At 46.9% G+C, this 24,683-nt stretch overlaps 1 protein-coding gene across 1 annotated transcript in view; it reads left to right on the top strand.

Annotated features, from left to right (window-relative positions):
- Nucleotides 1-755: 755 nt before the first annotated feature.
- Nucleotides 756-24,683, top strand: part of WASF2 (WASP family member 2) — a 40,891-nt gene continuing 16,963 nt past the window's right edge. Inside the window, exon 1 of the mRNA XM_065421736.1 lies at nucleotides 756-846. The gene's annotated coding sequence lies outside the window, so the exon portion shown is untranslated. The remainder of the gene's footprint in view (nucleotides 847-24,683) is intronic.

Below are 24,683 nucleotides of genomic sequence, written 5' to 3'. Positions count from 1 at the left end.
GCAGGACAGCAGCCATTCCCAGCCTTTGCCATCCTCCGTCTGTCCCTGTCCTCCCCATCGGTGGTGTAGTGTGAAAAAATGAAGTGGGTAAACTAACCTAACCTAAGCTCCATATTCCCCCAATGAAACGTGGCCTCAGTTTACCCACTGCTACACTACTGCCCTCCCCCCTCCTCTGCCCTCTCTAAGGTCCTGCCCCCTGCTGGAATCTCCTACTCCCCCCCCCCCCCTTTCTATTTCTCAAGTGGGCCAGTCATGCTGATGTGACAACTCCACCCCCACCCGCTCCCCCAGGTGGAACCTTCCTTGGAGGGCCTCACACCATAGAGAAGAAGGGCAAAGACCAAGTGCAGTCATAGGAGGAGGAGTCCAGGAAGGGGAGGGCCAAGCGTTTCGCAAAATAATCAGGAAGCACAATCTTTTCCGATCGCTCTTAATCACCGTGAAATATCTTTAAAGTATCGTATTAATTCAAAACATTTGATTGACCTTCAGGAAATCTTGTTCAGTGTAATCCAATGGTGCCCCCCCCCCCCAGCGCTCATATGGCACGTTCCACCTTATTGACTCTCTTTGCGGGGCTTGCTTGGGCGGGGTCCTGGTGCTGCGCTGGGAGCGTACACAAGTTGCGTAGCAAGTTTGACGGGCGCGGCGGGAGAACCAATCAGCTACCGGGGGGCCGAGGTGGGGAGCCAATTGGGCCGCGGACCGGCGGTTGGGGAGGCGGGGCGACTTTCAGTCAGGGCAGGGGGGGAGTTGTGGAATGGCGGACGGACGGTAGGGGCGGCCCGCCCCGGTGGTGGTGAGTGGAGGGAGCCGGCGAAGAAAGCGAGGCCGCCTAGCGGGGTGAGTGAGCGGGCGCGTAGGCAGCGACGACCATCTCCCCAGCTGGCCCTTTGGCCTGGGGGCAGCAGTCAGGCCCCGGCCAAATAGGGAGCCGAGCGGGTGGGGCGGGCCCTGCTTCCTGCCACATAGTGAGCCCTGGGTGCCGCTGCTCAGCCGGAGCCTCCCCAGGGCCCGTTCTCCCCCCCCCCCCCCGGCCTGGCCTGGCCTGGGGGTGCGGGCGCGGCCTGCCCGCTCGGAGGGGGGAGCCTGGCTGCCTTCCCCCCCGCCTTGGGGTGACTCTTTCACAGGGTCTCCCTAATAGTGGCTGCCAAATTCATGGGCGCCTATGGGGGGGGGGGCAGCCCTGTGCTGGGGGGCGCCCAGCTGCCAAGCTTTTAAAGGGCGTTGCTGTCTCCCCTATAACCAGGGAAGGGCAAAGAGCACAAAACCCCATGAAGCCCATTAGGGTCCCTGCTATGTAGATCTGATTTGCATGGGAAGTGCTTAGATAATGGGGTGATAGAAGGTCTGGGGACGGACTTGGGTTTTTGCTTTTATGGCTTGGGTGGAAGTTTTGTTTTGTTTTTTTTCTTTGCAGGGTTGTGCTATGCTTTGCTGCTGGGTTTTCAAAGAGCCCCCCCCCCCCAAAAGTGCTCGCAAAACTTGTGAATGTGCCTGCCTGCTTGTGTGAAAAGTTTTGCCTGTTTGTGTAGCTGGCTGTTTTGGTTGGTGTGATTTTTTTGTGAGTGGAATTGTGGAGTATTGGTATGAAACTGTTATCTGCCTGATTTGCTGCCTTCTCACCCCAGAGGTGGCTGCATTTTGGTGGTGGAAGAATTGATTCTTCTCCCCTCTTTCCCTATCTCACACACACACATGTGTGGGTGTGAGAATGTGTACAAATATACTCCCAATTAGTGGTGTACTGTGTGATATACACCTACTGCTTGAAACAGATTGGGGCGTGACCCTGGGTTTGCTGCAATGCATGGTGGAAAATATCTTCAATATGATTCCTCAGGGCCTCTATGAGAGGAGACTTAGGAGGATGTAGCTGAATATGGTGGGGTAGCTGACTAGCTGTAACCTCCACACAGTTTAGTTCCCCTTTCAAGGGGAACAGAGTGCCTGGGGATATTCTTCAAGTTGTTCCGAATTAGCATGTAGGCCTGCACTAAAGCTGCTGCTTCAGGATATGAACAGTATTTTACCTTTTGGACCATGGCAGTTACAACAGTTCCCCATACTAGTCACAATTTGGCCTAAAGGCCCTGTCTAAAATAGGGACATTTTCTAAAAGTTTGCATGGGTGCCAACACTGATTCAATTCCCCTCTGTGTTAGCAGCACTGGAAGTCCTAGCACAGATGGGGCAATCGGCATTCTTAATATCGTGTAATTCTAAGAGCAGGTCTGATCAATGTGGTGTTAAAAATGTTGCCAGCCTGTCTACTTTAAAAAAACAACAACAACAAAAAACGAGGAGTCCTTGTGGCACCTTAGAGACGAACACATTTATTTGGGCATAAGCTTTCGTGGGCTAGAGCCCACTTCATCAGATGTACATAAGCTGACGAAAGCTTATGCCCAAATAAATTTGTTAGTCTCTAAGGTGCCACAAGGACTCCTCGTTTTTTTTTTTGCTGATACAGACTAACACGGCTACCACTGAAACCTGTCTACTTTAAGGCATCCAACACGGCAAACATGAGTGGAGCAGAACTGATACTGTCAATGGTGGGGAACTCTTAGAAAACATTCTTGGTGTAGAGGGCGCTATAGTTTTTAACCCCCCTGTGATCCTTTCATTTGTAAAGCACCCAGAAGAGTGGGCAGTCCTGTGAGAAGGAAAAGTTGAAAGTGAAAAATATGGGAGACCAGCAGAAAATGAGGGTGGCGTGTTGCAGTAGAACTGAGACAAGCTGTGTTGCTTTATGGGGAACAGAGTGCACCCACACACAAACCAATTGTCAAATGAGGAAGGAAAATAGCCATGAATTTCTTGCACCAGCTTTACATGGCTTCAGAGCCGGTTGCTATTAAAAGCCACTGGAACAAAAATGTCCATTGTTGTGACTTACTGTTCAGTAGAATTTCTGTATCAATTTCTTTTATTTTGACGCTTTTGTGAGGTTTTGTCTTATATTTTGGTTAAACTTTATATCAGGCCTCTTGTAAAAATGTATTGCTAAAATCTTTTACAGACTTGCATAATATTTACAAATTTAAAAAATAGACAATAATAGCATGACTTTGAAAATCCATTCACTGACTCATGAGTAAGTGCAAAGCTGTATCTGGCTGGTGAAGGTAGGCCAGGCACAACTGCAGAATTGATGCTTTTATATTTTTAACTTAAAAAAAAATGTTAAACCCTGGTTTGGGGAAGCTCCTTCCAAGCTTCACAACAAGTCCACCCCGTTCAAATCCTCATGCAAACCATCACTTGTAATGCCACTCCCCTGGGTGGGTTGTCAGCAGCAGTGATTGACCTCTGGATCTTAAAACACGAGCCTCTACTACTTAGGCTAAAAGACCCTCTAAGTCAAAGCTGTAGCAGGATCATCAGCCTCAATATGTAGCCCAGCCAGCGCTCGATGGGAACAGAATGCCACACTGAATGGATGTGGGTTCCAAGAAGATAACCTTCCAAGGAAGAACTGAATGTCAACGTTTTTATTGTCCACTTCCTGAGTTTGCAAACAGATGGTTCTAGTACTTCTGCTGCTGGCCAGACTCTTTCCAGGCAGCTGGAGGGTAAAATTAACAAGACCGTGGTTGGTTTCACTATTTTTCTTTAGAACCCTCTGAGCAGCAGTGAAACCGACAACTCAGCTGTTGTTTGGGAAAGCTGTGTTGTCCCTTTACCAGGCTGGTGGACCTCCACCAGCCTTTCATTTTGGTTTTGCCTAGTAGCTTTCTGGTGAACTTTTCAAGCCCTGATTTCCATAAGTGTGTATAATACAACCCATAATAATGGAAAGAGATGAGAGAATAAGAATTGAAGACAGCTGGAATAAGGCAGGCTATAGGCCAGGGGTGGGCAAACTTTTTGGCCCAAGGGCCACATCTGGATATGGAAATTGAATGGCGGGTCATGAATGCTCACAAAATTGGGGGTTGGGGTGTGGGAGGGGGTGAGGGCTCTGGCTGGCGGTGCGGGAGGGGGCTTTAGGGTGGGGCAGGGAGTTGGGGCATGGGAGGAGGGCAGGGGTGCAGGCTCCAGATGGCATTTACCTCAAGAAGCTCCCAGAAGCAGCAGCAGTCTCTCCTCCGGCTCCTACGTGGAGGCACAGCCAGGTGGCTCTGCATGCTGCCCTGTCTGCAGGCGCCACCCCTGCAGCTCCCATTGGCCGTGGTTCGTGGCCAGTGGGAGCTGCGGAGGCGGCGCTGGGGCAGGGGCAGTGTGTGGAGTCCCCTGGCTGCCCCTACATGTAGGAGCCGGAGGGGGGACTTGCCGCTGCTTCCGGAAGCTGTGCGGAGTCACAGCATGCACCGAGTGGGGCGAGCCCGCTCCCCGCTGGGAGCTGGAGGGCCATATTAAAAAGTCTGAAGGGCTGGATGTGGCCCCTGGGCTGTAGTTTGCCCACCTCTGCTATAGGTAGTAGAACTAATACAAAATGTGCTACTTTATCTGGAATGCTACATTTAAAAATAAAACAAACTAGTGACTGTCGAGTTGTATTATGGGATAGCTACCCACAGTGCACTGCTCTCTACAGTGATGCAGTCGCTGCTAGTGAGGACGCACTCCACTGTCACAAGGAGTGTGGTGTGGACATGCATAACTGACTTAATTACTATGGGGGCTGTATGTTGACTTTACGCTACAAACTTAAGTCAATTTAAGTTTGTAGTGTAGACATGCCCTTAGTAAGGAAAGAGACATGGAACTGTCGAGAGATGCAGAGCTGTCAGTATTGGAGACTGTAGGAATGAGTTACTGATCACATTCTGTTAAGCAGAATGTTATACCAACTTCACTAGGAATTGTATTGCATACCAAATAGATAAACAGTGTAGTTGTTTTAAGCTTACAGTTCAGAACATTTCTTGTGATCAATGATTCATTTGTTGACAAATATCATTAAAAAAAAATCTTATGTATAAATACCAAACCAGGTTTCTGGCATATTTTAAATGTGACTGATTCTTCAGGGCTTGGTTTAGATGGAATTAATTCATTAATTCAAAGCTTAGGTAGATGTGTGGTGTGGGTGAGTGAGCAGGTTAAGTCTTCTGAAGTTTGCACTGTTTAAATCCAGTTATGTCGGTAAGTCCAGCTCTGTTGACCCCTCACCCAAATCCCAGGGAGAAAAACGGGAAATCCATTGGGGTTAGTCCTGCCACAAAAGTTAGGAAAGGTTTTGATTGACAGCTTCTTGTACAGTAGGCAGATTTACAACATAAAAGGCTTGACTTTAATCATTCTAGTATCCTTTTCAAATAGGCCTTTTGGACTTAATTTAGTATCTTCTTCTTTCAAACTAAGGTTTCCGTTATGTTTTTAATTAGACATAACACAGGTACTGAGGACTGGGCAAAATACAGTGGAACACTAGGTAAGGAACAGTCCTGCACAGACCAGAAAGTGAATGGACTAGAAAGATCTTATAAGTGTTTTCCTGTCTCTTGTTTGCATGGTTCAGGTTAAAGTTTTTACCCTTTCTGGTGTCTCTATATGTAAGAGTGCTAAAAGCGAAGGTATTTTCTTGAGGGCTAAAACTGGCCAAAGAGATGCTCTGGCCAAAGGCTCAGCATTTATTTTTTGTCTTGTGTAGTGCCTGTAAGAATGCTCTAGGTGTGCAAAACACACAGTAGAAAAACTAGAAGTAAAATCTGTAGCTTGTCCCTCAAGTAGCAAGTCTAAGAACTACACCTAACTTTTTTTTTTGGGGGGGGGGGATAGCATGACACACCAAAGGCCTAATATTGTTGCCCTTTGCACATAACATCTATAAAAGTCTTTGTCCCCTTCATTGCCTTAAATCTTTAGTTATATGGACAAAATGCAACTGTTCTCCAGGAAAGTAGGTGCTTAGGGCATGGTGCTTTCTACTTTGAGCAATACCCTTGTTTTTAATAGTGCTTGGTACTATGAGCAATACCATGCCTAATAATAAATATTTGCAGGATCAGTGTCTTAGACACCACAGCATGCACATTATAAGTGCCTAGATAGATATTTAGGTGAAAACTGAATAGTAAAAGTTCTATGTAGGAACTGTTGATGGTTCATAAGCAAATGAGTGCTCAGAACAGAACTACCCTGGTGAAGTTCACTTCCTCTCACTGCAACTCTGCGTGATAAAGAAAAAAAATTGCATACTGTATTTTCTCTTTTTTGGGAGTGGCTATATCGAGTCTCCTACATATGATAGCATATAGGGGAGGCTCATAAGGGCTTTGTCTAGATGTTTACAGGATGGTGGCCTCACCCAGATTTAGACAAGATTTGTATTTCGTTGGGAACTTCCTAGTTTTTTCATTGGCGGGGCGGAGTGGAGAGTGAAAGAGTACTCTCTTCCCTTTTTCCTCCTCCCAGCAAAGCTGAAATATGAGCTTGGGCTCTGTTTTGTTCAGATGCACAGTCCATAGGCTGCACATAGTGTTAATCACATGCAAATGCAAAACTCACATTTGTAGTAATAAAGCTAAAAAATAGTTCCAAGGTCCCACCTCTAATTCTTGAAATTGTAGTGAAGCCCATTGATTGAGGCATTGGAGCACAGACTTTCCCCGTGCATGTCCTAACTGAGGAATTTGCTGAGGGGTTTTTCTGTAAGAGACTCTGGAGTCTTTGCTAATATTAGGGTAGATAGCAGAAACTGGTATTTGCAGATATGCAAGATGAACCTAATAACACGTAGTTCTTTCTATATAGTGCTTTTCATCAGTAGATCTCGAAGTGCTTTACAAAGGAGATCATTATCATAATTGTCTTTTTTACAAATGGAGAAACTGAGGCACGGGGCAGCAGAGTGACTTTCCCAGGTTCACCCAGCATGTCAGTGCAAAATCCAGGAATAGACCCCATGTCTCCTGAGCCCAATCCAGTATTCTCTACACTAGGCCATACTTCCCACACCTAGACTCCCCCTGGTCTGGAAGGTACTTCTAACTTGGCTTTGACATCTCCAAGTGACCTGGAACTTCCCTCCCTGATTGATAGCATCTTGCCCATTTTCAGAGGAGGCCTGGTGCATGCCCTTACAGGAAGAGGATGCTTTAGGGTTGGGTGCAGTGAGTCCTGGAGGACAGAGAGAGCAGACAACAGACACTGACTCACAGAATCTTTTGCTCTTCTTGACATTTTTTTCTTGTGCTTGTTAGTCTGTTATCCCTGCTTTCTGATTGGCTGTGCATATTCAATGACATCACATCTCTTACATAGGGGATTTAGATCCAAGTGATTTAATTCTCCACTCGGATGGCCTGGGTGGTTCTGTGCTACACCCTCCATCTCCACTTGCATTGCTGCTTCTGCAAATAAGATGGGGTGTAACCTATGCCATTCCTTTCAGGAATTCTGTGCAGCCCTTCCTGCTATTCTGTGCAGTCTTATTTTTAACCCAAAATCCTTGAACCTGTGTTCAAGATTAGTAGTGAATTACATAGCATTGTAAAGCTCTTGGCAATAAACAGATAAAAGGTGCTTATAAATGATTGCTTCATTATTGAAGGCCTACATTGTTCTGCCCCGTCTGTATGTGAGATCTGCCCTGAGGCCACCTACTAGACTGTTGTTCTGAGATCATGTGTGACCTGTTCTTTTGAAGGTTATCCACTATCGCTCTTCGAGATAGCACACAATAGAGAATGGGATGGAACATGTATAAAGGAGTTTCTTGCTAAAGTGAATCAATTCTTAAAGTTGCTGTAAGAATATAAATGCACTCTGGTTTATTTGGTTTTCATTGGAAAACATTTAGCGATAGTTGCTCTTTTCCTTCTATTTTATGCTGTTTGATATAGATAGATACTTTTCTTCTTGAAAAGGCCTGCTTTAGTGTGGGAAAACATGTTATTTCCCTGCTGGATTGCAGTGTATCCGTTTGAACAATTCCTTCATGAAATGAAGACCTTCCTTTTTTCTTTTCTTTTCTTTTTTTTTTCCCAGTACAAATTGACTTGTGGTGGAAATGTCCTTATTTCAGGACAGATGGCTAGGGCAAAGGCCTGGAACCAAGGTTCTGTGTGCAGCTCAGCCACTAACACTCCATATGATTCAGACAAGTCACTTAACTGTTCTGCGCCCCAGTTTCCCCTTCTGTAGAGCTGGATTAAGCGTTCTTACCTTCCTTTTTGTAAAGCAAGATGAGAAAGATTGTTATGGGAAGGATGAGCTGTGCCTCTTTGTGATGCCTAGCAAAAGCTCCATTGGTGAAGGTGACTTAGGTGAGCATGCTCCGAGTACCTAGATAGAAGACGTGCTGGAGGGAGAACAGTATTCCCTGCCCCATCCTATCCTACTAAGATACTGTGTAGTGGGAAAACACAATAGTATTTTGGTCCTGACTCCTCCGTGACTGGACTGTTTAGAATTTCTAATAGGAATATTGGTTCGGTTTGTGACAGCCAGTGGGTTGATGTCACTTTTTTTCACAGCAGGTTTGCATTAATTGTTCATACGCAGTATAGTTTTGCTAAGCATTTGTTGGCCTACTATATTACCAGAACAGGACAGAGTATGTTTCATTTCTTGTGTTTCCTCTTTCAGAGCCTTCCTTTTTTCTTCTTTTTTTAGAGTCTTGCTTCAAGTCTCTGTGTAGCTAAGTTCTTTTCTTTTGCTTGGAGGAATGAGTGAGGCTTTGCTTTCAACCAGCTCTTCACCGGGAGGCTTAAGTGGCATTCAGAGGAGGCTATCCGCCACAATGTCTGATGGATTGGTATAGCTGCAATTCATGCATGGAGTGCAGAAAATAGGACTTAATTGGTAGGGAGGGGAAATGGCAACCCGGGTTGAATGAATGGGTAAAAGTTCCACATCTACCCCTAGACGAGCAAATAGTGTTGAGTTGCTGGCGCTGCCAGAGCAGAAGTGAGAGTCCCCTTTGCATGCACCCTGCTTTTGTGCATAGTAAGGGAAAACCCACATTCTTATGCCTTTGGTTTTACAGCTGCAAATAGAAGAGAGAACGACACCCCCGCCCCCCAATCCTGTCCTTTCAATACCAGCAGCATCTGATCAGCCTCTGCTGGAGGAAAACACTGTAACTATAAATACAGCTTTATCTTCTGTCTCGGACATCATAAAAGAACTGACCACTTCCCCTTTAGAAGCTAAATTATAAAACATGTAATCAACCGATTTGTACAAAGTAGTATTTTGGTCTCTATTGAGAATTCAGTCTTGTGTCAAGGACGTTGCTTCTAGGGTCTGGCTTTACACGAGAGGTTTTCATAAAGCAGCTTTAAATGCTGGAACATGTGGTGAGCCGTGAGCATCTTGTATCTAAAGACTTGGATCAGTAACAACCCTAATACAATCTATTCTCTCTTCCTCATGAAAATATCAGTTCTGTGAAATCATGGTTTCAAACGCTTTACCCCTTAAGAGTCCGAACTATTTTTTTAATGGTGCAGAACTCAGGGCGGAGGGTTGCGCTTTATTTAAATATCTTAAGTGTCCGAATTGACAGCTTCAGCACATGCAAAAATTAAATTACAGTTAAAACAAAAAAATATTGCCCCGTTGCTTGCAGACGATTCCACAGTCATCTACCACTGAAGCCCATCTTCCCAAATCAAGAAAGCCTGGTTAAAACAACTGGGGTCTTGCTAGCATGCTCTAAAGTCCATTAAATCAGGTCTTTGGAAGGCCAAGGGAGAAAATGAATTCCAGAATCAAGGTCTCTTCATTGAGAATACCCTGCCAGCAGTTTAACCAGGGGACTGCTCTCTCTCCTACCTCAGGCCTTGCCTTCCCTACAGAAAAAGGTGTGCTCTTAACTCAAGGGAAGACAAGGCAGTTCGTAGTTGGTGAGGTTGAGTTAGAGACTACTCAACTTGACTTGCAAAATCATGTGAAAACTACAAACTGCTTTGCCTTGGATTTTGACTTGAGTGAAATTTTTTTATGTAGTGAGGACAAGGCCTCAGTCTGGCTGCTGCTGAATCATACAAGGTCTGTAGGCACTGTTTTTGTCCAGTGGAGAAGGGGTTAAATCCTGGTTCCTTCTAGCATTCTCTTCTGGCTGCTAAAGAGATTAGCTCTTTACAAAAAGAGTAAAGAAACCTTTACCCTGGTATCCTGCCCAGCATCCCATCACTGCCTTTCACAATAAACAGTTCTGATGTCCAGGCTTGAGAGAGATTACTAAGCACGTAATGGTTGCTGCACTGTCACTAGGCTTGGGAAGATTAGATTTTTATTGGTGAATGTCAATAAATATCAGTTTCACCATACACAAACCCCTGAAGAAATATTTCCATGGATGATCATCGAAATTTACAGATAGGCAAAGTAAGAAAAATGCTGCTTGATAACTTATTAGAGGCTGATTTAAGGATATTTACTTGACATATGATGTTGACAATTTGTTACAGTTATAAAGCTTTTAAATTCCAATGTCCACTGTCACTAAATAACTGTCTGACCCCCACTTTCCTGCAACTGTAAACATTTAAATGGATACATTTAAAAATGCTTAAAAATAAACATAGGTATCTGTCATAATTACAAAAATAAAAATAAAAATTGAAATCTGCCAAACCTATTACTAATGTATTGCTTTCTAAATCTCTTTGCGTTGTCTGAATATGAAAGTCTCCTTATAATTGTGATCTAATCTAAATGTGCCCAGTGTATTTGAGAGACAAGGTGGGTGAGGTAATAACTTTTATTAGACCAACTTCTGTTGGTGAGAGAGACGAGCTTTTGATCTTAAGGAGCTCCTGTACAGTGCATTTCATTATTTTAAACTAGCTGTCACCGTGGGGTGAGTGTGGGGTGGCTAACTCCACTTCTCCCCCATTCTGAAGATACTGTTGTAATATATAAATCAGTGAGGTTGAGAACGACTTAGCCCTCCTATAGATGAGGAAAGAACAAAACAAAGCTTGACCAGGTATTCAGGACTGAGCATCTGAAAAGTGTGAACACCAAGGTGAGGGAAGAATGGTCTGGCATGGTGCAATGGGTGGAGTAGGAATGAGAATAAACCAAGGACAGGTTGGCCTGGGTGCTGGTACAAAACGTAAGCTAGAACTCCCTGCTGCGGGAATTTTTCACTTCAAGAATAGTCTCCCAAGGGAGGTGATGGAACCCGTGTTATTACTGGCCTGGTTCAAGTTGTAAACTCACCCAATTAGAGCCCCCTACCCCGTGTGTACTGTTAGTCTGGAGAAAGATTCAGTGGGACTCCTTGCAGTAGTAAACATAAGCATGTGCATGTTTTCAGGATCGGGGCCCTACTGCAGAGTAGCAAAATGCTGGGTTTTTGAATGGCTCCCTTTACAGTTCTTTTCCATCTCTGACTTTTGACACCATATCCTGTTCCTTTTGTAATTGCAAGGGATCTGCATCTTATTTTGACTCTATGTAGAAATCATTAGCTCTTTCCTCTAAAATTGCTTATGACTGAAATCCCCACAGATATTCATAAACTAACATTTAAGACATCAACTCCCTCAAATTTTCTAATGTCAAAGGTTAACTTAAAATATTAATGCTGGAAAGATTAATTTAAGATATTAAATCATTTCAGGCAAGAATACATGTACATATTGTAATTACTTCCTTTTCTTACAATTAAAGTAATTGGATTATATTTAATGAGCTATTTACATTTAATAATTAAGAAAAGACTTATCTTTCTAGTATTCCCCAAGTGTGGCAGAAGGGTGGAGGCACTCTCTGCTGTGATATAGTTATCTAGGCATGAGTTGAAACTGAAAGAGCAGCTGAGCTGTTCAGAAAAGGGTTAGAGCTGCTTCTTTGTTTCACTAATAAAATATAGTTTAGGAACTCTGCTAGAAAGAGTAATGTATATTTAAGGATGGGTGGGAAGGTTTATTGGTCTCAGTTGCAAATGAGGTATAACAGTTAACAGAAAAAGAGGCTCAAAACGTGCTCCGACTTCAGGAATAAGTCATTTCAAAAACTGCTTACTCCAGTTACAATGTTCTGCTATATGATGAAAATATACCAATGTGAGATTTGAGGCTTCATAAGGGCCCCGTGAATGTTTTATTATGGTAGCAAACACACGCCCCCTCTGGTGGCTAGCGGAGGGTAGCATGAGGGAGGGGAAGAAAACATGCTATTCCTATTAGCACTGCCTCAATTTTGGAATGAGGTAGTGAGTGGTGCCTGCCTTAGCAGACGTGCACCATTTGCAGAAATTGGCTTGTAGCTTTGGGGAGGCATTTGTGTAGCAATGCCATGAGACTTGGATGCATATTTTTGGTAATATATGACACAGCTAGGAATGCAGCAGTTATTCAGAAAGCCAATTGAAAATGTGTTGACTGGAAAACATGTATTTTAAGTCAATTTAGTGATGTTAGAAAGTGCTAGATTAAGAGCCCTGGAGACATCTTACATTTTATCCGTAACTCTGGTTCTTCATGGAAAATGACAGAGCAAGCTTCCTCCATGCTGCCCTCATGCCCAGGTAATGCATCTAAATCCCGATCGGGAGAGGCCTGCTCTTGGGCTCAAAGAGGAATTGTCTCCCTGGCCCATTCAGTCACTGGTCTGTCTCCTGAGATTGCCAAAAATGCTGAATTAGGTGGTAATTGTGCTGTGGACTCTCATCTGCTGGGAAAGGGTTGAGACCTACTCATTTAACAACTTTCAGATGCTAATGATCTAAGATCCAGATCTGGGCCAAATGGGAATCAAAGACCTAAAGATGAAAGATTGTATCTTGTTACCAGTCCCCTGATCCATCCTTTCCCCATGTGTAATTGTAATATCTGAGAATCCAAGATGATACTTCTGGATTATCTGAATAATCTAAACTTTACCTGCATGTCTGAAGCTAGCAGCTCTATGCAGCAGTCACTAGTAACCTTGGGTCCTTGCCAAAATTAGTGAACCTTAAAAGCAAAAGTCAAGAGCTCAAGTGAATGTTTCACTGCTTCTAATCCACCTATTTCCCCTGCAGCTGCAACAAAGAGCTTCCATTATTTAAGTAGCGGATCTCGGTTTTGGTGTACCTCTACATACCAAGAACCTGAAACTTACTGTTGAGCTTTATTTTCTGCAGATAGTGTCAGTAGTCCTATATTCTGAGACTTAAACTTCTGTGACAATGGTTTTAATTGTACTATATTGACTTTCTTTTGTCACTACTATTCTAAAATTTTATTTAAATATGAGTTCTGTGTGTATGCTTAGTCAAGGACCAATAAAGTCTCATACAGATGACCATTTTTGTTTAAAACTTGTTTTTCAGTTAAAACGAATGAAAACATTAGAGTTCTTCTCTAAAAAGTGGCTGTGTGGAAAGGCCAGCTTTTCACTCAACAGATTTTCCTGTTTGTATTGGGTCATATCGGCTTGCTTTAGTTCACTTCTGCACAGTTCGATTCCTATTAACCATGTAGTGCCGACCCAGCTATGGGAGAGTGAGCTGGATTCTTTTCTGGCTTGCTCATCGTCATCAGAACTGATAACTAAGTCCCAAATGAAGATCCAAATTCTGACTCACACCTGTGCAATCCCCTTGAAAGCAATGAGTGGTGGTGTGGTGATGCATGAGCCAGAAAAAAGAACAGCTTGGCTTTCAGATTCCACGGTGGGTTTGCAGGGCTGGCAGCTTTTAAAAAAGAAAAACTCGCTTGTAAACTGAGCAAACTAGATAGGGAGTCCTTGAGAGACAATCAGCACAATGCTACTTCTGGACCCACTTTTCTATTAGAACTGCATTTAAGTTTCTAGGAGCAGATCAACAATTTTAGGGTCTCCAAGGCATATCCTTACCCCATGTTTTCCTAGACCTACTCCTTCAGCTCTGCCTCTCTCTCATAATGCTACAGGATTCCCCTTATTAACATCCAGATTTGGTGATTGAGGTGGGCCCCAGTGTTTACTGACGTTCATACATCTTCAGGGCAGTTACCTGATTGGGCAAACCTTCAAATGAGTGTGGATCCAGCTTCAGGGAAGTTTTTTGTGTGATGGCAGGCAAAGGGGAGGACTGGACTGACCTTTCAGTACCTAATGAGCTGTTAGGGAATGTTTTTTCCTATGCATGTGGGTTTTAACCACACATCCTCTGACTTGTGGGGAGAATAGACCCCTGTGAAAGAAAGTAGTCCGGAACTGCCTTCCACTGCTGACTCTTGTTCAACTGCTGGCAGGCTTGGAAGCTAATGACAGATGAGCATCTGACATGTTTTTGGGACTGAATACTTGTTACAGCTGGCGGAGTGGAATAGTTTGTGGCATCACATGGCAGTTTGCTCTATAATTTCACTCCCCATTGCTCAGATGCAGTACTGATTGCTAGGTAGGCCTCCTCTCTTAGGGTAGCATGTAACAGCAGCATCTCTGATTACTGCATGCCACTTCTCTGTGGCCACATTGTGCACTCGGATATTGGCATGAGTTCTCAGCAGAACCTTCTGCTGACTTTCCTGTTTTTCCCCCCTGTTCTCCCTGTGTGTCTGGCTGCTTTGTCCTCTTTCCCTCCCACCACCCTTTTGAGATTATGCAAAAACCAGTTTCTCTGGCCATTACAGCTTGATGGGGGAGCAGTTACTGCTGAGAGAAGCTTGAAATTTAAAGCAGAGTTGTCATAGACACTAGAATAAATGGTCAGTCTGCATTGGCAGGCCACTAAGTCCCATTTCATACTGATGGGAAATTCATTTCTGATTATCTCTTTCCTCTCTCATTCGCAAACCTGCTAGTGTGTCTAATACTCCCAAAGGCTGCTCTCTGAGGAGCTTAGCTGGAGGCCAGTTCCTCTTTGCTTTACTCTTTGTGTTTGGGAGGATTATTTGTAGCAATCAACGCTGCAGAAACTTTAATTTGATTGCTGGGGAAGGGTTATCAGTGACCTGAACACATTTGAAAATGCAAATACCAAAAAATGTGCTATGTCCACCTCAGGTGCTGTTTCACCAGACATTGTGGCAGATATTACTTCTGATGCTAAAATTTACTCACAGACTGTTTCTAACATAAGAAGTCACTTCTTGCAGTAACTGTAGGGAATTATATTGATAATTCCCTTTAATGCACTGCTAGTCATTCAAATATCCGTGAGAAAATAGCTCTCAAAATCTTGTAAGCAAAGTTGGTGACGTATGTGACCTTTGTTTTTAGAGTCTCTTCTTTCTCCTCACCATCATGAGGACTATGGTATCTGAGCATTTTACAAGAAAAGAAAACAAATAATTGGTTGCCAGTTGGTGGTGGTTTTCTTCCCCACCCCAGCTCCACAATAGGGAAGCTTTTGGTCTTGATTTCAGTGATTCCTTCTCATTGACAGAATTAATGTAGGAAAGCAGATAGTCTTTGTCAAGTATTAAGAAGCAACACAGTCACATCCCAGGATTAACTATCTCCCTTATTATTCATAGCAGTTGTTCCGTCTTGTGGGGTTTGCTGTTCCAGCCATGTATTTCAGAATGGTGAATATGGGTGCAGCTCTGTCCAAAGGGCTCGTAGACTGGCAAGAGCTGTTTCAAATAAACCAATTCTACTTGAATTCAATCCAGAACTCTGTGATTCCTGTAGGATCCACTGTAGCAGAGCCCAATTTGCAGGATTTGAGTACCCATATAATCAACTAATCCAATATACTTGTAATATCCAACTGACCAGAAGCCTTCGTAGTGGGATGTTCACCACAAGTTAAACTTTGTTCCATGAGGTGGATAAGCAGAGTCCAGCATTAGGAGTTGCATTTCTCCATTTACAGTCTTCTGTCCTATTAATTAGTTAATTTACTGTATCTTTTTGTAGTATCCTCGATGCAAGTTTTGGGTTGAATAATTTTGTGCTAAAGAGATAAACAGATTCAAGAAGTCCTGATTGCTTAGGGTTTAGAGTTCTAGATAGTCCTGTCTCCATGAGCAACAGGAAGGCACCTCTCCAGCTGTGGAGAAACAGGAGGCTGTTAAAACCAGAGGGTGTGGTGCAAGAAAGCAAGGGGAGGTAGCATGAGGGATAATATGGAGCAAGTGCGTAGTGAGTTTTAAAAATGGGAGGGTGCTGCTGGGTGGAAGACTGCTAGGAATCTAGGAACGGTGGTATGAGCTTCCCGGAATGAAAGAATCTGTTTCAGCATTCAGCAGATTTTTAGGAAGAACTTGGGTGATGGAATTGTAGAAGAAGAGATGAGCACTCAGAAAAGCATAAATAGAGATGTCAGCAAGGAGTAAGAAAACGACAACTTCTGGCAATGTTTGATTGGGAGTGATAGAACTTACAGCTATGGGAGAGGCAGGAGGAGAGAAGACTGGCCATTGGGCAGTTCAGCCTGCAGTCTCCTCAGAGTTTGGGTTGAGGAGGAGAGACTTCTATTGTTAACTTGGAAACATGATTTCAGAATTATCCCAGTCATGTGTCCTCTTCCAGGGCTTGGAAAAAATACAGTTGTCAAGTGGGAAGTTCTTGTGAAAGGGACTAAGTCATCAATTTCTAAAGAATCTCAGGTTTCATTTGAAAAAGTTGTTAATTGTGGTTGTGAAGATAACCCTTCAGCTGAGGCCTGGTCTACACTAGGCGTTTATGTCGAATTTAGCACCGTTACATCGAATTAACCCTGCACCCGTCCACACCACGAAGCTATTTAGTTCGACACAGAGGTCTCTTAAATTCGACTTCTGTACTCCTCCCCAACGAGGGGAGTAGCGCTAAATTCGACATGGCCATGTCGAATTAGGCTAGGTGTGGATGGAAATCGACGCTAATAGCTCCGGGAGCTATCCCACAGTGCACCACTCTGTTGACGCTCTGGACAGCAGTCCGAGCTCGGATGCTCTGACCAGCCACACAGGAAAAGCCCCGGGAAAATTTGAATTCCTTTTCCTGTCTGGGCAGTTTGAATCTCATTTCCTGTTTGGACATCGTGGCGAGCTCAGCAGCACTGGCAACGATGCAGAGCTCTCCAGCAGAGATGGCCGTGCAATCTCAGAATAGAAAGAGGGCCCCAGCATGGACTGATCGGGAAGTCTTGGATCTGATCGCTGTGTGGGGCGATGAGTCCGTGCTTTCCGAGCTGCGCTCCAAAAGACGGAATGCAAAGATCTACGAGAAGATCTCTAAAGCCATGGCAGAGAGAGGATACAGCCGGGATGCAACGCAGTGCCGCGTGAAAATCAAGGAGCTGAGACAAGGCTACCAGAAGACCAAAGAGGCAAACGGACGCTCCGGATCCCAGCCCCAGACATCCCGTTTCTACGAGGCACTGCATTCCATCCTAGGTGCGGCCGCCACCACTACCCCACCACTGACCGTGGACTCTGAGGATGGGATATTGTCAATGGCCGGTTCCTCGGACATGTTAGCGGACGGGGAAGATGAGGAAGGAGATGAGGAGGACGAGGCAGTCGACAGCGCTTACAACGCTGATTTCCCCGACAGCCAGGATCTCTTCATCACCCTTACAGAGATCCCCTACCAACCGTCCCCAGCCGTTAACCCGGACACAGAATCAGGGGAAGGATCAGCCAGTAAGTGTTTTAAACATCTAAACATTTATTTTTAACAGAACAGGAATATTAACAATAACAACAATGGGTTTCTCATGATTAGTTTGCCCTAGGCGCTTAATGTTTCAGTCCTGGGCAGTGCAAGTATTGAAAAAAAATCTAACAATGTCCGGTTTAGCATGATTGTTCTGCCCAAGCCGCTCTACTGTTTAGTCCCTGCCAGTGCAGCTACAGTAAAATGCGGTCTATATATCCGGGGATAGAGCTGAAATCCTCAATGGACATCTCCACGAAGCTCTCCTGGAGGTAATTGGAAAGCCTTTGCATCAGGTTCCTGGGGAGAGCGGCCTTATTGGGTCCTCCGTAATAGCAGACATTTCCGCGCCAGGAGACAAGCAAGTACTCCGGGATCATTGCCCTGCAGAGCATGGCGGCATACGGCCCTGGTCTCTGCAGGCTTTCCCGAAGCATTCTTTCTTTTTCCGTGTCTGAGATCCTCATCAGGGTGATGTCGCTCATGGTGACCTGCTTTGAATTAGGTAGGGGAATGTTAGTATTGGGACTGCTTGCACGTTCCTTTACAGAACTGTAACCGGCGGTTTACAGCCACGCGGTGGAGGCGGGAGAGGGGCAGCATACAGGGATCTTTCCCTGGGACAGCTGCGAGGGGGTGGGACAGGGGCAGAGTTCATGCTTGCCGGATTGCTGGCAGCAGGGACTGGCATTGCTTTCAGTGTGAAAGGAGGCCAGTGCAACTATTAAAGTTTTAAGCAGCCACAAGTCTACGGCTTACCATGTCGGCCTGCTACACAAATTCCGGTGTCCTGCCCCGCTTCTCTGATCTGCACCGCAAGACCCCAGGCACTGAATGCGAAGGCCGAAAATTCGACCTTGTCCTGAGTGCGCATGTGATAGGTGCTGTGCATGGTCTTGTTCACAGAGAAAGACTATGTTCTTTGTTCACAACTAAATTTATCTTTCTGAGGAATTCACTCCCTTTTTCCCATTCCCACAGCTGCGACTGTCTCCCAACGTAGCCTGGCATCACACTCCCAGAGGCTAGCGCAGATTAGGCGTAGGAAGAAGAGGACACGGGAGGACATGTTCTCTGAACTTATGGGCTGCTCCCGAGCCCAGGCAGCACAGCAGACCCAGTGGAGGGAGAACTTGTCCCAAATGCACATTTCACACATGGAACGGGAGGAGAGGTGGCGGCAGGAAGACCAGCAGGCGACTCAAACGCTGCTTGGACTAATGAGGGAGCAAACGGACACGCTCCGGCGCCTTGTGGATGTTCTGCAGGACCGGAGGCAGGAGGACAGAGCCCCGCTACAGTCTATCTGTAACCACCCTCCCCCGTCACCAAGTCCCATACCCCCCTCACCCAAAGTCCAAAGAAGGAGGGGCGGCAGAGTCCGTGAAAACTCTCACTCCACCCCTGCAGACTGCTCTACTACTAGAAGGCTCTCATTCCCCAAAATTTGACAAGTCCTTTCCTTCCCGCCTCACCCAAGCCCCCGTCCAAGTTTCACCCCCCAGTTTCATGTGTAGTTGCTAATAAAAAATGTTTAATTACTGTTTCCATCATGTTCTTTAGAGGAGAGTCTGTCTGAAGGGGGGGAAGGGGGTTGGTAATTGGACAGGACAGTCACCTTTACCAGGGTACAGAGGCGGGGGCAGGTTCAGCAGCAGGGCACACACACATTGCAGTCACTAGTTACCCTGGTCAGTCTGGGAGGTGGTTTTAGTGTTCGGTGGGGGGTGCTCTGTGACTTTGTGGCGGGGGAGGGCAGTTACAGATCTTATGCAGCGGTCCTTATCCTGGATCACAGAGCCACGCAGCAGGGGATCTGTAACCGTCCTCCCCCTGCCACAAAGTCACATAGCCCCCCCCCCACACCGAGTCCCGAACAGGAGGGGTGGCAGGGTCCGTTGAAACCACCAGTCCACCACTGCGGAGCCTGTCATTCCTGGAGTTTGGAAGCGTCATTTGCATCACTACACTACACCCGCTCCCCACCACAGTCTGCGTCCCAGGTTCAACACTTTCCCACGAAAACAGTAATAAAGAAAACGGTGTTCATTAACAACATTCAAGTGATTTTATTTTTAAACCTCTGTTGGAAGGGGGGGAACGGGGTATGTAACTGGAGAGGATACTGAACATTTAGTGGGTAAAGAAACGGGGGCAGGTTCAGCTTCTCTGTACACAAACTGAAAAGTCACTGGTTACCCTGCTCACTCAGGAACCTAGCTTTCAAAGCCTCCCGGATGCACAGCGCGTCCCGCTGGGCTCTTCTAATCGCCCGGCTATCTGGCTGGGCGTAATCAGAAGCCAGGCTACTTGCCTCAACCTCCCACCCCGCCATAAAGGTCTCCCCCTTGCTCTCACAGAGATTGTGGAGCACACAGCAAGCTGCAATAACAATGGGGATATTGGTTTCGCTGAGATCACAGCGAGTCAGTAAGCTTCTCCATCTCCCCTTGAGACGGCCAAAAGCACACTCCACCACCATTCTGCACTTGCTCAGCCGGTAGTTGAAGAGTTCTTTTTCAGTGTCCAGGGCGCCAGTATAGGGCTTCATGAGCCAGGGCATTAGCGGGTAGGCTGGGTCCCCGAGGATGACTATAGGCATCTCCACATCCCCAAGAGTTATTTTGTGGTCCGGGAAGTAAATACCTTCCTGCAGCCGTCTAAACAGACCTGAGTTCCTGAAAACACAAGCGTCATGAACCTTGCCCTGCCATCCAATGTTGATGTTTGTAAAACGTCCCCTATGGTCCACCAGTGCTTGCAGCACCATTGAAAAGTAGCCCTTTCGGTTGATGTACTGGCTGGCCTGGTGGTCCGGTCCCAGGATAGGGATGTGAGTTCCATCTATAGCCCCACCGCAGTTTGGGAATCCCATCGCGACGAAGCCATCTATGATGGCCTGCGCGTTTCCCAGGGTCACTACCTTTGAGAGCAGTACCTCAACGATTGCGTTGGCTACTTGCATCACAACAACCCCCACGGTAGATTTGCCCACGCCAAAGTGGTTCGCGACTGACCGGTAGCTGTCTCGCGTTGCAAGCTTCCAGAGGGCTATGGCCACTCGCTTCTGGACAGTCAGGGCTGCTCGCATCCGGGTGTCATTGCGCTTCAGGGCAGGAGACAGCAACTCACAAAGTTCAAGGAAAGTCCCCTTCCGCATGCGAAAGTTTCGCAGCCACTGGGATTCATCCCAGACCTGCAGCACTATGCGGTCCCACCAGTCCGTGCTTGTTTCCCGGGCCCAGAATCGCCGTTCCACAACATCCACATGACCCATTGCCACCGTGATGTCCTCGGCGCTGGGTCCCGTGCTTTTTGACAGGTCTGTGCTACTCTCAGACTTCAGGCCCTCACCGCGGTGCCGTAGCCTCCTCGCCTGATTTATCTGCATCTGCCTCTGGGAAAGGTGGATGATAAGCTGCGAGGCGTTGACAACGGCCACAACTGCAGCGATGGTCGCAGCGGGCTCCATGCTCGCAGTGCTGTGGCGTCTGCGCTGTCACTGACCAGAAAAGTGCGCGAACTGATTTCCCGCCGGCGCTTTCAGGGAGGGAGGGCGGGAGTGACGGTTGGATGACGACAGTTACCCAAAACCACCCTCGACACATTTTTTTCCCCAGAAGGCATTGGGGGCTCGACCCAGAATTCCAATGGGCAGCGGGGACTGCGGGAACTGTGGGATAGCTGCCCACAGTGCACCGCTTCCAATGTCGACGCTTGCCCCGTTAGTGTGGACTCACAAAGTCGAATTACTGTCCTTAGTGTGGACACACACGTTCGACTTTGCAATATCGATTCCACATATTCGATTTAAGTAAAATCGAACTACTCTCGTAGTGTAGACATACCCTGATAGTGTTGTCTGCCTGAGTCTGCAGAGAAATCGCTCCAGTGCTTCTGCTTACAGCTTTCCCAACCAAGCAGCAGTGTGAAACTGCCAAGTCATGCTGTTGCTTGGGTCAGCAATGAGTAGCCGCTCAGGCACTGGCCTTTTGGTCCTTGACCTGGGTGGTGCTGTCCTTCTGTGTGGTTGTCTTTCCCTATCCAGTATTCTGTATTAGTCTCTGACTTGAAAGTGTTTCCTCTCTGTGGAGGTGACAGGCCACCCTTTGGGTACTTAGCCACACCCCATGTCACAACAGGAAGTGTGTGGGTGCTTTAGATCCATAAAGTATTCTTGTGGTGTTGTACAGTACTGAATATACTGAAAACTGCAGCATTTAAACATAGCCAAGCCTAAACTTTCAATAACAAATCCATATGACTGCTCTCCAAGGATGCTATCACATCTCCGCTTCACAACTCATTTCATTTGATTTGAGAGGAAATATCTAAATCCATATATATCACACAGCTTGAAACATGTACCTGACACCTACTAGCCTGATGACTAGTGGTACTAGCCAGGTTGGAAAATAGTTCTGTCATGTTCCTACAACTTAAAAGAATAAAGTAGTTGTATACTGTCCTTTGTGTCCTGTATTTATTTGTAGCATATTGTGAATCAGCTCTCTTTAATGAATTTTTAAGAATAAAACTTACTAGCAGGCTCCTACTTTTACTAGACCTTTTCCTTCGTGGCTTCACTGACTACTTTTCTTTTTTCTCCTAGATCATGGAGCATTTGTCCTTGTGTTGTCTATGTATGGCTACACTGCTCTGCACTTTGACCTACGGGCGCATGAAGAGCAGTGCGCACCAAAGTGCTGCGCTATAACTCTCCTGTGTGGAGCTGTGGGGAGTTAAAGAGGACTACGTTAAGCAAACTAGGCACCTTTTAGTTCGCATCCACACGGGGATGTTACAGAGCGTCACTTTGGTGCGCGCTGCTGTTCACACTTGCCTAGTCTGAACTGCCCTAATGTCTAGTTTCCTTTCTTCCTTTCTCAGCATTGTTTTCTATCTCCTTCCCCTCATCTTTTCTCTCTCTGCTTATACGTCCCCCAAAATCTCTTTCAAATTCAAGACACTGTTCTTTGTGTCTAATCAGCTGCATGATTCTCTTCTTCCCATCCACTTATTCAAAGGGCTTGGAAATTTTACAAGATATGTAATAAGTGGAGGGATAAACCTCCTACCCAGAGACTGATCTTACAAGATGAGGGGGGCCTCGATGTCCAAATGCAGTGTCCTGTGGAGAAGCTACCCCACCCCAACAGCTGCTGGGAAAAGGGAGAGGGCTCAGCCATTACTAAAAGCTACTGTCACTGGTAGGGTTACCATATTTAAAAAATTTTAAAAAGAGGACACTCCACGGGCCCTGGCCCCGCCCCTTTCCCACCCCGGGCCCCGCCCCAACTCCGCCCCTTCCCTGCCCCAGCTCCGCCCCTTCCCCAAAGTCCCTGCCCTAACTCCTCCTCCTCCCTCCCAGCCACGCGAAAAGGGCTGCCCGAGCGCTACCGGCTTCACGGTTTGCCGGGCAGCCTCCAGACCCTGCACCCCTGGCCGGCGCTTACACAGCGCAGCTGGAGCCCGGGAGGGGAAGTGCCCAGCCGGGGGCGCAGGGTCTGGAGGCTGCCCGGCAAACCGTGAAGCCGGTAGCGCTCGGGCTTCGGGCAGCCCCCATGCCTCCGGACCCTGCGCCCCCGGCCGGGCACTTCCCCTCCCGGGCTCCGGCTGCTGTGCTCCTCCCCTGACTCTTCGGCTCTGTTTAAGAGCCGAGCTGCCCGAGCGCTACCGGCTTCGGGCAGCCCCCTTGCCTCTGGAACCTGCGCCCCTGGAGCCTGGGAGGGGAAGTGCCTGGCCGGCGGCTCAAGGTCCAGAGGCAAGGGGGCTGCCCGAAGCCGGTAGCGCTCGGGCAGCTCGGCTCTTAAACAGAGCCGAAGAGTCAGGGGAGGAACACAGCAGCCGCGGGAGGGGAAGTGCCCGGCCGGTATTTTTCCCGGACATGTTCGGCTTTTTGGCAATTCCCCCCGGACGGGGGTTTGATTACCAAAAAGCCGGACATGTCCGGGAAAAACCGGACGTATGGTAACCCTAGTCACTGGATCCTGCTCAGAAGCCCCAGGTATCATGTCTGCCTTGTGTCTGGCTAGTAATTGTCTGATACAGCTGAAGCCCTGAATCCTCTGTCCCTGCTGAAAGGGAGAAGGCGAATTCTTCTTTAACTGCCCCCCTCCCCAGAACCTTCCAGCTACTGCAAGGGCAGTTGGGTGGCTCTCCGCCGCATCCCCTGTGCCCTGACCCTTGAGCGCCCCAACATGACACCCGGGGCCTCTGAGGAGGGTCCAGTGACAGCAGCCTTGTAGTAATGCTGCACCCTTTCCCTTTTCCCAACCCCCCAGCATAGATGGACTGCACGAGTGTAAACAGTGACTTTTGCCAGACGTTTGCTGTTTGCCTTAGTTTCAAACAAAGCGGTGTAAACAACACCATGTAGACAAGTCCTTATTTCCTGGGGGGCGTAGCCAATATAGTTCTAAGCCAGTGGTTCCTAAGAGGAGTGTGCGCCCCCCCCCCCACATTAGATTGGCAGTAGTGTGCCCCCTCCCACCCCCATGTCCCTCCTGCGTCATAACTAGGGTCCTACCAAATCCAAGATCCATTTTGGTCAATTTCACGGTCATAGGATTTTTAAAATAATACATTTCATGATTTCAGCTATTTTTTTGTGGGGGAGGGAGGGTTCATTTTCTTTCCTGTCCTCTTTGGTCTCTTTCTCAGTATCTTTCCTGTGTTTTTAATTTTTTCTTGCTCTCTCTCCTCCAATGGCTTCCCCACTCCCCAGAAGGTTACTCCCTGCTCTAGGTCGGTGGGATGCCCGCAAATAGCTCTGTGGGGCCAAGCAACATGTGCTCGTATGAGTCAGTGCCAGAGAAACAGGAGAAGCCTGAGCAAGTTAGCTACTACCTACGCTTACATATGCGAGCTGCGGGTGTGGCTGTTATGGGGTGCTACCAGGGGAAGCAGGGAAACGCTGACTTAGCTAAAGCACGAAAACCTAACATGACAAAAGAATTTAGAAGGGTTTGACTTTAGTCCAGTAAATGCAGGGAATTTAGAATTAATGGTGGAAGTCCTTCCTTAGCTCACTCTGTCCTTAGCTATCTTATGGCCTTTATGCCAGTGGTTCTCAAAGCCGGTCCGCCGCTTGTTCAGGGAAAGCCCCTGGCGGGCCGGGCCGGTTTGTTTAACTGCCGCGTCCACAGGTTCGGCCAATCGCGGCTCCCACTGGCCGTGGTTCGCCGCTCCAGGCCAAAGAGGGCTGCGGA

The sequence above is a fragment of the Emys orbicularis genome, chromosome 23 (assembly GCF_028017835.1).
Source record: "Emys orbicularis isolate rEmyOrb1 chromosome 23, rEmyOrb1.hap1, whole genome shotgun sequence".
Lineage (NCBI taxonomy): Eukaryota > Metazoa > Chordata > Testudines > Emydidae > Emys > Emys orbicularis.
Note: the sequence above shows the minus strand (reverse complement) of the source record. Positions and strands in the feature narration are given on the sequence as shown.